Below are 13,541 nucleotides of genomic sequence, written 5' to 3'. Positions count from 1 at the left end.
CAGCATACCATTTGCCGCCTTAACCGCCTTTCATGACCACCAGATGTCCCAAAGCGCTTTACAGCCAATTAAGTACTTTTGAAGTGTAGTCACTGTTGTAATGTGGGAAACAAACAGCAATGTGATAATGACCAGATAATCTGTTTTTTCATCATGTTGATTGAGGGATAAATATTGGGCTCAAAACACCGGGGATAACTTCTTTGAAGTTACATTTGTCCACCCCAGTCCAACACCGGCATCTCCACATCATGGCTACTATTGACACCACAAACTGCCGGCTCAAAGTGAATCTTCGGGTAAGCATTCTCCAAGGCGGCCTTCGAGACACACAACAACGCAAAATCATCGAGCAGAAACTGATAGCCAAGTTCCGCACTCATGAGGACGGCCTAACCGGGATCTTGGGTTCATGTCACGCTACATGTAACCCCACCTGACATAAAGTCATCCAGACTCGAGTCGTCGTTGGCTTGTTCTCTCTACACAGATGTGGCCGGACCTGCTGTGATTTCCAGCAAAAAAATAGTTTTTTGTTTGTTTTTTGTTTTTCATACAGACCCCAGCATCTGCAACATTTGACCCCTTGTGACCCCACCTCATTGTTCTTTGATGTAATGTTTTCCGACTGACCTGTTTGGACACCATTCACACCTTTGATTGCTGTGATTATCTCTCTGCCGAGGTGTGATAAAGGGCAGTTAGAAAGATTACCTGTAATCATCTGGCAGTATTCTCTGACTATATATGCTGTGCTTATATGCAACTCTTCACTTCACCTGACGAAGGAGCAGCGCTCCGAAAGCTTGTGATTTCAAATAAAGCCATTGGACTATAACCTGGTGTTGTGTGACTTCTTACATTTGTCAACCCCAGTCCAACACCGGCATCTCCACATCATAGAATTTCTAAATTTGCCGATGACACCAAACTTGGGAGTGTGGCAAACAGTGAGGGTGATACTAATCGACTGCAACAGGACATGGAAAGGCGAGCAGAATGGGCAGACAGTGAGGGTGATACCAATCGACTGCAACAGGACATGGAAAGGCTAGCAGAATGGGCAAACAGTGAGGGTGATACCAATCGACTGCAACAGGACATGGAAAGGCTAGCAGAATGGGCAAACAGTGAGAGTGATACCAATCGACTGCAACAGGACATGGAAAGGCTAGCAGAATGGGCAGACAGTGAGGGTGATACCAATCGACTGCAACAGGACATGGAAAGGCGAGCAGAATGGGCAGACAGTGAGGGTGATACCAATCGACTGTAACAGGACATGGAAAGGCGAGCAGAATGGGCAGACAGTGAGGGTGATACCAATCGACTGTAACAGGACATGGAAAGGCGAGCAGAATGGGCAGACAGTGAGGGTGATATCAATCGACTGCAACAGGACATGGAAAGGCTAGCAGAATGGGCAGACAGGCGGCAGAGGGAATTTAATACAGAGAAACATAGAAAAATGGAGCAGGAGTCGGCCATTCGGCCCCTTAAGCCCGCTTCGCCATTCATTGAGATCATTGCTGATCATCCAAACTCAGTACCCTGTCCCTACTTTCTCCCTTGATCCCTTTAGCCTTGAGAAATATATCCAACTCCTTCTTGAATATATTTAATGAATTGGCCTCAACTGCCTTCTGTGGTAGAGAATTCCACAGGTTCATCACTCTCTGGGTGAAGAAATTCCTCCTCATCTCTGTCCTAAATGGCTTACCCCTTATCCTTAGACTGTGACCCCTGGTTCTGGACTCCCCGACCATCGGGAACATCCTTCCTGCATCTAGTCTGTCTAGTCCTGTTAGAATTTTATAAGTTTCAATGAGATCCCCTCTCATTCTTCTCAACTCCAGCGAGTATAAGCCCAATCGACCCAATCGAAGTGTGTGGTGATGCATTTTGGCAGAAGGAACAGGGAGAGGCAATATACACTTAATGGCACAGTTTTAAACAGTGTGCAGGGACAGAGGGATCTGGGAGTTAATGGGCATAGGTCACATACAAATTAGCAGCAGGAGTCGGCCACTCGGCCCCTCGAGCCTGCTCCGCCATTCAATAAGATCATGGCTGATCTGATTACTCCACATTCCCGCCTACCCCCGATAACCTTTCACCCCCTTGCTTACCAAGAATCTATCTACTTCTGCCTTAAAAATATTCAAAGACTCTGCTTCCACTGCCCTCTGAGGAAGAGAGTTCCAAAGTCTCACGACCCTCTGTGAGAAAAATTTCTCCTCATCTCTGTCTTAAATGGGCGACCCCTTATTTTTAAACAGTGACCCCTAGTTCTAGATTCTCCCACAAGAGGAAACATCCTCTCCACATCCACCCTGTCCAGACCCCTCAGGATCTTATATGTTTCAATCAAGTCACCGCTTACTCTTCTAAACTCCAGCGATACAAGCCTAGCCTGTCCAACCTTTCCTCATAAGACAACCCACCCATTCCAGGTATTAGTCTAGTAAACCTTCTCTGAACTACTTCCAATGCATTTACATCCTTCCTTAAATAAGGAGACCAATACTGTACACAGTGCTCCAGATGTGGTCTCACCAATGCCCTGTATAACTGAAGCATAACCTCCCTACTTTTGTATTCAGTTTCCCTCGCAATAAACAACAACATTCTATTAGCTTATATTAGATTAAATGTTGCCTGAGTGTTTCCATCATTTTCTGTTGTTACAAGTTTATCATTGCCTCTTTGCTCTGTGCACTGGGCCCTATTTATAAATCCAAGCTTCACAATACAAGCTTCTTTCAAATGCAAAATTGTTTCCTACAGACAGCCTGGGTCACTCTGCAAAAAAACTGTTTAACAATTCATCATAACTCCCCTGCTTTAGGAGAGGCGTAGAGTGCAAAAGCAAGGAAGTTATGATGAAACTGTAAAAGACTGGAGTCAGCTGTGGCTCAGTGGATAGCAGAGTCAGAAGGTTGTGGGTTCAAATCCCGCTCCAGGGACTTGAGCATATAAAGCGAGGCTGACACTCCAGTGCGGTGCAGAGGGAGTGCCGCACTGTCGGAGGGGCAATACTGAGGGAGCGCCGCACTGTCTGAGGGGCAGTACTGAGGGAGCGCCGCACTGTCGGAGGGGCAGTGCTGAGGAAGCCACGCACTGTTGGAGGGGCAGTACTGAGGGAGCGCCGCACTGTCAGAGGGGCAGGGCTGAGGGAGCGCCGCACTGTCGGAGTGGCAGTACTGAGGCAGTGCCGCACTATCGGAGGGGCAGTACTGAGGGAGCGCTGCACTGTCAGAGTGGCAGTACTGAGGCAGTGCCGCACTGTCAGAGGGGCAGTACTGAGGGAGCGCCGCACTGTCGGAGGGGCAGTACTGCGGGAGCGCCGCATTGTCGGGGGAAGCAATGCTGTGGGAGAGCCGTATTGTCGGAGGGGCAGTAATGAAGGAGCGCTGCAGTGTCGGAAGTGCGGTCTTATGGATGAGTCGTTAAACCGAGGCCCCCGTCTGCCCCCTCAGGTGGACGTAAAAGATCCTGTGGTGCTATTTCGAATACGTTATTCCCAGTGTTTTGAGCCCAATATTTATCCCTCAATCAACATGACGAAAAAACAGATTATATAGCCATTTTCACGTTGCTGTTTGTGGGAGCTTGCTGTGCGCAAATTGGCTGCCGCATTTCCCACATTACAGCAGTGACTACACTTCAAAAGCACTTCATTTGCTGTAAAGCGCTTTGGGACGTCCAGTGGTCATGAAAGGCGGTTAAGAAGGCAAATGGTATGCTGGCCTTCATTACAAGAGGATTTGAGTACAGGAGTAATGAAGTCTTACTCCAATTATATCTTCTTCTTAGGCAGTCCCTCGGAACCGAGGATGATTTGCTTACACATTAAAAATGAGTTCTCAGGTGACTGATGAGTCCACACAGGTGGGGCAGACGGTGGTTGAAGGGGTGGGTGGGTGGGGTGCTTGGGTTGACGTGCGCTCCTTACGCTTGGCTTCCGCTTGCTCCCAGCAAAGAGACTCGAGGTGTTCGGCACCTTCCCGGATGCTTCTTCTCCACTTTGTGTGGTCCTGGGCCAGGGATTCCCAGCTATTGGTGGGGATGTTGCACTTTTTCAAGGAGGCTTTGATGGTGTCATTGAAGCATTTCCTCTGCCCACCTGGGGTTCTCTTGCCGTGCCAGAGCTCCGAGTAGAGCGCTTGTTTTGGGAGTCTCCTATCGGGTATGCGGACAATGGGACCCATCCATCGGAGCTGATCGAGTGTGGTCAAAGCTTCGATGCTGGGGATGTTGGCCTGAGCGAGAACACTGACGTTGGTGCGCCTATCATGCCAATGGATTTGCAGGATCTTGCGGAGGCAGCGTTGGTGGTACCTCTCCAGTGCACCTCAAAGCACTGGAGAAGTACCACCAATGCTGCCTTCAATTATATAGGGCCTTGGTGAGACCACACCTGGAGTACTGTGTACAATTTTGGTCTCCTTACCTAAGGAAGGATATGCTTGCCATAGAGGGAGTGCAACAAAGATTCACGAGATTGATTCCTGGGATGGCAGGACTGTCGTATGAGAATAGATTGAGTAAACTAGACCTGTATTCTCTTGAATTCAGAAGAATGAGAGGGGATCTCATTGAAGCATACAAAATCATTACAGGGCTTGATAGAGTGGATGCTGGGAGAATGTTTCCCTTGGCTGGGGAGTCTAGAACCAGGGGCCACAGCCTCAAGATAAAGATAGGCCATTCAGGACTGAGATGAGAAGAAATTTCTTCACACAGAGGGTGGTGAATCTTTGGAATTCTCTACCCCAGAGGGCTGTGGAGGCTCAGTCATTGGGTATATTCAAAACAGAAGTCGATAGATTTCTGACTAGTAAGGGCATCAAGGGATATGGCGATAGGGCCAGTGAATGGAGTTGAGGCAGAAGATCAGCCATGATCTCATTGAATGGCGGAGCAGGCTCAAAAGGCTGAATGGCCGACTCCTGCTCCTATTTCTTATGTTCTTATAAATACAAGTCTATCTTTTTTTCTTATTGTGTTCAATTCTGGGCACCACATTTTAGGAAGGATGTGAAGACCTTAGAGAGGCTGCAGAAATGATTTACCAGAATGGTTCCAGGAATGAGGGACTTCAGTGATGTGGAGAGACTGGAGAAGCTGGATTGTTCTCCTTGGAGCAGAGAAGGTTAAGGGGAGATGGACCAGAATGGTACCAGGGATGAGGGACTTCAGTTATGTGGAGGGACTGGAGAAGCTGGATTGTTCTCCTTGGAGCAGAGAGGGTTAAGGGGAGATTGACCAGAGTGGTACCAGGGATGAGGGACTTCAGTTATGTGGAGAGACTGGAGAAGCTGGGATCGTTCTCTTTAGAGCAGAGAAGGTTGAGGGGAGATTGACCAGAATGGTACCAGGGATGAGGGACTTCAGTTATGTGGAGAGACTGGAGAAGCTGGGGTTGTTCTCCTTAGAGCAGAGAAGGTTGAGAGGAGATTTGATGGAGGTGTTCAAAATAATGAGGGGGTCTGGACAGAGTAGATAGAGGGAAACTGTTCCCATTGGCGGAAGGCTCGAGAACCAGAGGGCACAGAATTAAGGTGATTGTCAGAAGGTCCAAAGGCTCCTCACAGCTTACTGTCCCACCTAGCTTTGTATCATCAGCAAATTTGGATACATTACACTCGGTCCCTTCATCTAGGTCATTAATATAGATTGTAAATAGCTGAGGCCCCAACACTGATCCACGCGGCACCCCACTAGATACAGCCTGCCAACCTGAAAAAGATCTGTTTATCCCTACTCTGTTTTCAGTCTGTTAACCAATCCTCTATCCATGCTACTATATTACCCCCAACCCCATGAGCCCTAATCTTGTGTAATAACCTTTTATGTGGCACCTTATCGAATGCCTTTTGGAAATCCAAATATACTACATCCACTGCTTTCCCTCTATCTTCGCTGATAGTTACATCCTCAAAAAACTAAATAAATTTGTCAAACACGATTTCCTTTTCATAAAACCATGTTGACTCTGCCTAATCATGTTATGATTTTCTAAGTGACTTGATACCACTTCCTTAACAATGGATTCCAGCATTTTCCCGATGATTGATGTAGCTTTCAAAAGCTCTTACAATAATGTGTCCGTGACTACCCAAACCACTCTGGGTCCAGGTATATTGTGTATCAGTAAAACAGTCCGTGACCACACAAACCACTCTGGGTACAGGTATATTGTGTATCAGTAAAACAGTCCGCGACTACACAAACCACTCTGGGTACAGGTATATTGTGTATCAGTAAAACAGTCCGCGACTACACAAACCTCTCTGGGTCCAGGTATATTGTGTATCAGTAAAACAGTCCGTGACTACACAAACCACTCTGGGTCCAGGTATATTGCGTGTCAGTAAAACAGTCCGTGACTACACAAACCTCTCTGGGTCCAGGTATATTGCGTGTCAGTAAAACAGTCCATGACTACACAAACCACTCTGGGTACAGGTATATTGTGTATCTGTAAAACAGTCCATGACTACACAAACCACTCTGGGTACAGGTATATTGTGTATCTGTAAAACAGTCCATGACTACACAAACCACTCTGGGTCCAGGTATATTGTGTATCAGTAAAACAGGTTTATTAAAAATTAAAAATCCAGTACAAAGAAGTAATACTTAACAAGAAGATAGTCGCAGTCTGTTCGTTCAAACCCCGGCATTCCTTCCGAGTGAGCGCGGCGCAAGTCTCCTGATTTATCTTGCTGTGCTCCGTTGACCCATGCTGCTTCCTTGGGATCTTGCTGTGTTCTGTTGACCGAAGCTCCTATCAATCTCTGGTTACATGGTGCGCTGCTTTCGATGTTCAAAACCTGTATCTTTATACCCTTTTCCCTCTCGTTTTGCCGACGTGGCAGTAATTAACCCTCTAACACCTGGTAAAAAGTCTTGCTCCCTCGTTACCCATCTTATGACCTTGTTTGATCCTTCTGACTTTTTCTCCATGCATTACAAAGTACCCTTATCTCAGATGATCACTTTTCACAGAACACTTCCTAGAATGTTGACAAAACAGTCCGTCCATCCTATAGCTGGACCAATGAAGGATGTCTCCAACTCCAATAAATGGTTCATTCTCAGACTGGCAATCAGTAACTAGTGGTGTTCCGCAGGGGTCAGTGCTGGGTCCCCAACTCTTTACAATCTATATTAACGATTTGGAGGAGGGGACCGAGTGTAACGTATCAAAGTTTGCAGATGATACTAAGATGGGAGGGAAAGTAGTGAGTGAGGAGGACATTAAAAACCTGCAAGGGGACATAGACAGGCTAAGTAGGTGGGCAGAGATTTGGCAGATGGAATACAATACTGGAAAGTGTGAGGTTATGCACTTTGGCAGGAAAAATCGTAGAGCAAGTTATTATCTTAATGGCAAGAAACTGGAAAGTACTGAAGTACAAAGGGATCTGGGGGTCCTGGTGCACGAAACTCAAAAGGTTAGTATGCAGGTGCAGCAAGTGATTAAGAAGGCCAATGGAATGTTGGCTTTCATTGCTAGGGGGATAGAATATAAAAATAGGGAGGTATTGCTTCAGTTGTACAAGGTATTGTTGAGACCGCACCTGGAATACTGCGTACAGTTTTGGTGTCCATACTTAAGAAAGGACATACTTGCTCTCGAGTCAGTTCAAAGAAGGTTCACTCGGTTAATCCCGGGGATGGACATATGAGGAGAGGTTGAGTAGATTGGGACTCTACTCATTGGAGTTCAGAAGAATGAGAGCCAATCTTATTGAAACATATAAGATTGTGAAGGGGTTGGATCGGGTGGATGCGGGGAGGATGTTCCCGATGATGGGTGAAACTAGAACTAGGGGGCATAGTCTTAGAATAAGGGGCTGCTCTTTCAAAACTGAGATGAGGAGGAACTACTTCACTCAGAGGGTGGTAGGTCCATGGAATATGCTGCCCCAAAAAGCTGTAGAAGCTACATCATTACATAAATTTAAAACAGAAATAGACAGTTTCCTTGAAGTAAAGGGAATTAAGGGTTACGGGGAGCGGGCAGGAATTTGGACATGAGTCTAAGTTCAGATCGGTCATGGCCCTGTGGGTAGCAGAGCGGGCCCAGGGGCCGTGTAGCCTGATCCTGCTCCTATTTCGTGTGTCTAATTCTGTTAGATTCAGGAGAGGGTTCTGTGATAGTGGATTGGCGGTTAGGATCAGATCAGTAATGATCTTATTGAATGGCGGAGCAGGCTCGAGGGGCCGATTGGCCTACTCCTGCTCCTATTTCTTATGTTCTTATCTATCTCTCTAGTTTTTATCTTTTTAAGCATAATATTGCTGAATTCCTCATGTCCATAAGCTTAGCACAACATTCCATTACTTCAGTAATTTTAAACAGAGGTTTTTAGTCAGGTTGGCATAATCCCATCCTGCTTTGCTCTCAGCCATTCTCCATTTTATACAGGCTTTTAGGCTCTTAACATACAATTTCACATATTATAGTTATATTAGAATGGTTATCGAATCTTATTAATGTTTACTAAATCCTACAGGTACACCCTATCCTACATATCCCTACCTTGAGGGCGAGGCATTTGCCGACCCCTCAAAACTAAAATCTTACAAATGGATTATTTTTCTTCCGTTTATGTAACTCTAACATGTTCTGGGCTGTGATCATATTTAAATGTGATTGGGCATTGGACTTTAGGTGTTTCAGGTAGCAGGTGTAGAATAGTAAGCACATCATTACTACAAGTTGGGATATGACCAGTACATGGGAAATTATCCTAATCCAATGAGGAATTTCCATGTTTGTCCCTATGTTGTCTTATTAGTCCTAACAATTTTTGACTCCCTACCTTGTGACATTTGTGTTTAACTGGGTAGATCTTAAACAAACTTCTGATCTTACATAGTTCAAAGTTTTACTACATGGGTTACATATCTCAAATACAAAACGATTACAAGTTGGAGAACAACCAGAGCATGTGAAATAATAGGAGCCTAAGGGCATGCTGATGTATTAAGCCCAATATCCCACCAGTGTGTGTTGTCCCTTCTGCTTTCAATTTCAATATCTATTCTCCAGTTGTCTTGCTCCAAAACATAAAAAATGCTTTAGGGAGGAGTTCAGTCGTATCATGAGCTCACTGATACCCTCAAACAATAGGGGAATGTCGGGTCTGAATTGTGCCACATAACTGTGCAGCTCGTACTTAAAAACGTGTTGGTTGATGGGACAGGTCCTGTTAGACCCGTAAAGCATGGTAGTTGTGGTGGTAGTGACACAGGAGGCACCACCAAAATCACCTCATACTGGATTCGTACTGGTTTTTCCCACGCTCTGTTACCTACAAAACACAATTATTACAGTCACAGTTAAATTCAGTCTTACAATCATTTCAAGCGACATTACAGTTTCACATCTACTTCCTGATCTTCCAAGTCGAGATCCTTTCTCCCTTCTGTTTTTTAAAATAGCAGCCACGGGATCTTTTACACCCAGCTGAGAGGGCAGACGGGGCAGCGGTTTAATGTCGCATCTGAAAGATGGCACGTCTGACAGAGCAGCTCTCCCTCAGTACTGCCCTGGCGTGTCAGCCTAGATTACGTGCTCAAGTCTCCAGAGTGGGACTCTGTGGTGATTATTTCCTATGTTTAATAAGAAGTATTGTGATTGGTGAATGGGGTGGTTGTTCTCTGTGTTAGTAAGAAGTATTGTAATTGGTTGTTTGTTTCTACCTTGAGATATATGCTGTAAACTCATTGGTAGTGGATGTCAGGTGATTTGTGGTGGCCATCTTAAATTCAGTTCTCTCCAGTCATGGTTGGAGACTGGTGTTGAAAGATGTGCTACTGGATTTTTAAAGTTAATAAAGCCTAGATTAGAAAGGCAAATCTATTCTTTATCTCAATTTATTAACTTTTTATCAGAATGGAGCGATATCTTCAACCAGAACGATTCAATGCTGACCCTAATTCTGCAGGAGTGGATGATAAATGGAAACATTGGTATTGTACATTTACAAACTTTTTGGGTGTGTTGGAACAAGAGTCTCTGAATAAGCTGAATATGCTGATCAACTACATTGCTCCGGATGTGTATAAGTATATTTTGGACTGTAAAACTTACGAATTGGCTATTTCTACATTGGAGAAGATTTTTGTTAAACCAAAGAATGAGGTATTTGCACGTTATCTTCTATCTGCCCGTAGGCAGCAGGTGGGAGTATCTTTGGATACTTATTTACAAGCACTTCGGCACCTTAGTGCTAACTGTAATTATAAAGCTGTGACGGCCGAAGAATATAAGGAAGAATCGGTACGGGATGCTTTTATTAATGGACTACTGTAGATCAATTCGTCAGCGGTTGTTAGAAAATAAGACTTTGGATGTCAAGAGTGCTTTTGAGCAAGCTTCTACATTGGATATGGCTCAGAGAAGTTCGGATTCTTATGCTCTTTCTAATCGACCTGCGACTGTGGTTTCGGCAGTTCTGGACGAAAAAGAATTAGGTGGACTTAATGGGAGTGGTTTACTAGATTCTGAAACAGTTTCTACTTCAGCGGCTGTTGCCTCTAGGATTCAGAAGTGTTATTTTTGTGGGAACGTCCGGCATCCTCGTTTGAAGTGTCCTGCCCGGGAGGCTGTGTGTAGTAAATGTGGAAAGAGAGGTCATTATGCACGTGTTTGTAAATCATTAGGTTCAATTACCTCCTCTTCTGCGACTATTCAACCTGTAGAGAGGGCGTTTATTGCATCAATTTCTGCTGCATTTGCTCATGGCCTAAACAAAGCTATAGTTATGGCCCAAGTTAATGGGTTAGAAGTGAAGGCTCTCATAGATACGGGCAGTACCGAGAGTTTTATAAGTCTTCAGTTTGCGAAGGAAAAGTGTTTGAAAATCTTGCCTGTTACTTATCAGGTGTGTATGGCTCAGACGACCTTTACTTCACAAGTAGCTGGTTGTTGCCTTGTGAAATTAATTCTTCTAGGCAATACGTATACTGATATACGCCTATCTGTTTTGCCTAATCTTTGTGCGGATATTTTGATTGGTCATGATGTGCTTAAATTACATGAGTCTCTCAGTCTTTCGTTTGGAGGGACTAAGCCACCCTTATCCATTTGTGGATTAACTTCTTTATCCATTTCTCCATTATCACTTTTTTCCAATTTGATGCCGGATTGTAAGCCAATTGCTACCAAGTCAAGAAGGTATAGCAGTCAGGATAGAGAATTTATTAATTCTGAAGTCAAACGTCTTTTATTGGAAGGAATCATTGAACCTAGTTGTTCGCCTTGGTGGGCTCAGGTAGCTGTCACCACTAATGAGAGACATAAGAAACGAATGGTGATAGACTACTCTCAAACTATTAATAGGTATACTCAATTAGATGCGTACCCTTTGCCTAAGATTGATGAGCTTATCAACAAAGTATCTCAGTATAAGTTTTTTAGCACTATTGATTTAAAGAGTGCTTATCATCAGATTCCTATTGTTAAGAGGGATCAACCATATACAGCCTTTGAGGCTGGTGGAAAGCTGTATCAGTGTTGCCGAATACCATTTGGTGTTACTAATGGTGTTGCTTGTTTTCAACGGACAATGGATGCTTTTATAAGTGATAACTCTCTCTCTGACACCTTTTCATATTTAGATGATATCACGGTGTGTGGTAAATCAAGGGTGGAGCATGATTCTAATTTAGAAAGATTCCTTCAAGCTGCGGAAAAAGTTGGTTTAACTTTTAATAAAGAGAAGTGTATCTTTTTGACTACTGAGGTAAATCTACTGGGGTATATTATCTCGGGAAATAAGATTAAACCAGATCCAGAACGTTTGCGACCATTGATCGATTTACCTTATCCTACTAATTCTAAGGCTTTGCAACGAGTTGTTGGACTGTTTTCTTACTATTCTAATTGGATTGCAAATTTTTCACAGAAGATCCGGCCCCTTATTCGGGTTACAACATATCGTCTATCATGGGAGGCCAGGACATGTTTTGATAATTTAAAAAAGGATATCTTAGGAGCAGTTGTGCATTCTATTGATGAGCAGGTTCCCTTTGTGATTGAGATGGATGCTTCTGATTTTGCAATTGGGGCTACTCTGAACCAGAATGGAAGACCTGTGGCCTTTTTCTCATGTACATTGAACAATAGTGAAATAAGACATTCTTCAATAGAAAAAGAGGCATATGCAATAGTAGAAGCACTGCGTAAATGGAGACATTATTTATCGGGGCGACATTTCACGTTGGTAACCGATCAAAAATCTGTGTCCTTTATGTTTGATGTTAAACATTTTGGAAAGATCAAAAATGATAAAATAATGAGGTGGAGGATTGAGTTGGCATGTTACCATTTTGATATAGTTTATCATCCGGGGAAGGATAATGTTGCTGCTGATGCACTGTCGAGGGCATATTGTTCTGTGATTCACGGAGATACGCTTATTAATCTTCACAATGCCTTATGTCATCCTGGGGTTACGAGGATGATACACTTCGTACGCAGTAAGAATTTGCCCTTTTCAGTTGAAGACGTCAAGCGGATGACTTCATCATGTTCTATCTGTGCTCGGTGTAAACCGAATTTCTTTAAGCCTCAACGAGCTCATCTTATAAAGGCTACTTCTCCTTTTGAACGTCTGAGCATTGATTTTAAGGGGCCTCTTCCTTCAACGACTCAAAATCGATACATATTTACTGTTGTGAATGAGTTTTCAAGGTTTCCTTTTGCTTTTCCTTGCGCAGATGTATCAGCTGCTACAGTTATCAAATGTTTGACTCAACTTTTTGTCATCTTTGGGATGCCTGCGTATATCCATTCGGATCAGGGAAGTTCTTTTATGTCTTCCCAGTTGAAGGAATACCTTCAGAGTCGGGGAATTTCTACTAGTAGAACTACCCCGTATAACCCCCAGGGTAATGGACAGTGCGAATGATACAATGGGGTGATCTGGAAGGCAGTTATGTTGGCTTTGACATCCTGGAACCTTAAGAATACACAGTGGGAAATGGTACTGCCTGATGCCCTGCATTCCATTAGATCATTGCTTTCAACGGCTACTAATGTGACCCCCCATGAAAGGCTCTTTAATTACCCGCGGAGATCTACTATGGGATATTCGGTACCTTCATGGCTTACTATACAGGGACCTGTGCTGCTTCGACACCATGTTAGATTGTCAAAATATGATCCTTTAGTGGAGGAGGTGGAGCTGTTGGAGGCAAATTCCCAATATGCTCATATTCGATTCCAAGATGGGAAAGAAAATACTGTTTCAATTAAAGATTTGGCTCCTTGTGGTGGCCAGCCCTCTTCTGAGGATACTAATAATAGTCACGATTCAGATAATGTGGATGTTGTTATAGATACTACGAATATTTCCAATCCTACTGCAGATAATTATACTTCTATTAGTCAGCCTTTGATGGATGTTCATGACCGTCTTAGTTTACTTCCTGATGGGATTTCCAATCCGGAAACCGTTGATAATCGGGATATGGATAGCCTTCCTGCAGAAGATACTTCGGTGTCTCCGGGTGTGGGA

The 13,541-nt window shown here is 44.1% G+C and overlaps 1 protein-coding gene across 1 annotated transcript in view; it reads left to right on the top strand.

Moving 5' to 3' along the window:
• LOC147118223 (uncharacterized) overlaps nucleotides 1–13,541 on the top strand; it is a 186,110-nt gene that overhangs the window by 19,978 nt on the left and 152,591 nt on the right. The window lies entirely within an intron of this gene.

This window comes from Somniosus microcephalus, chromosome 4, assembly GCF_052327205.1.
Source record: "Somniosus microcephalus isolate GS21.2 chromosome 4, FLI_Smic_1.0, whole genome shotgun sequence".
Classification (NCBI taxonomy): domain Eukaryota; kingdom Metazoa; phylum Chordata; class Chondrichthyes; order Squaliformes; family Somniosidae; genus Somniosus; species Somniosus microcephalus.
The sequence above is the reverse complement of the archived record's forward strand: the minus strand, read 5'-3'. Positions and strand labels throughout refer to the sequence as shown.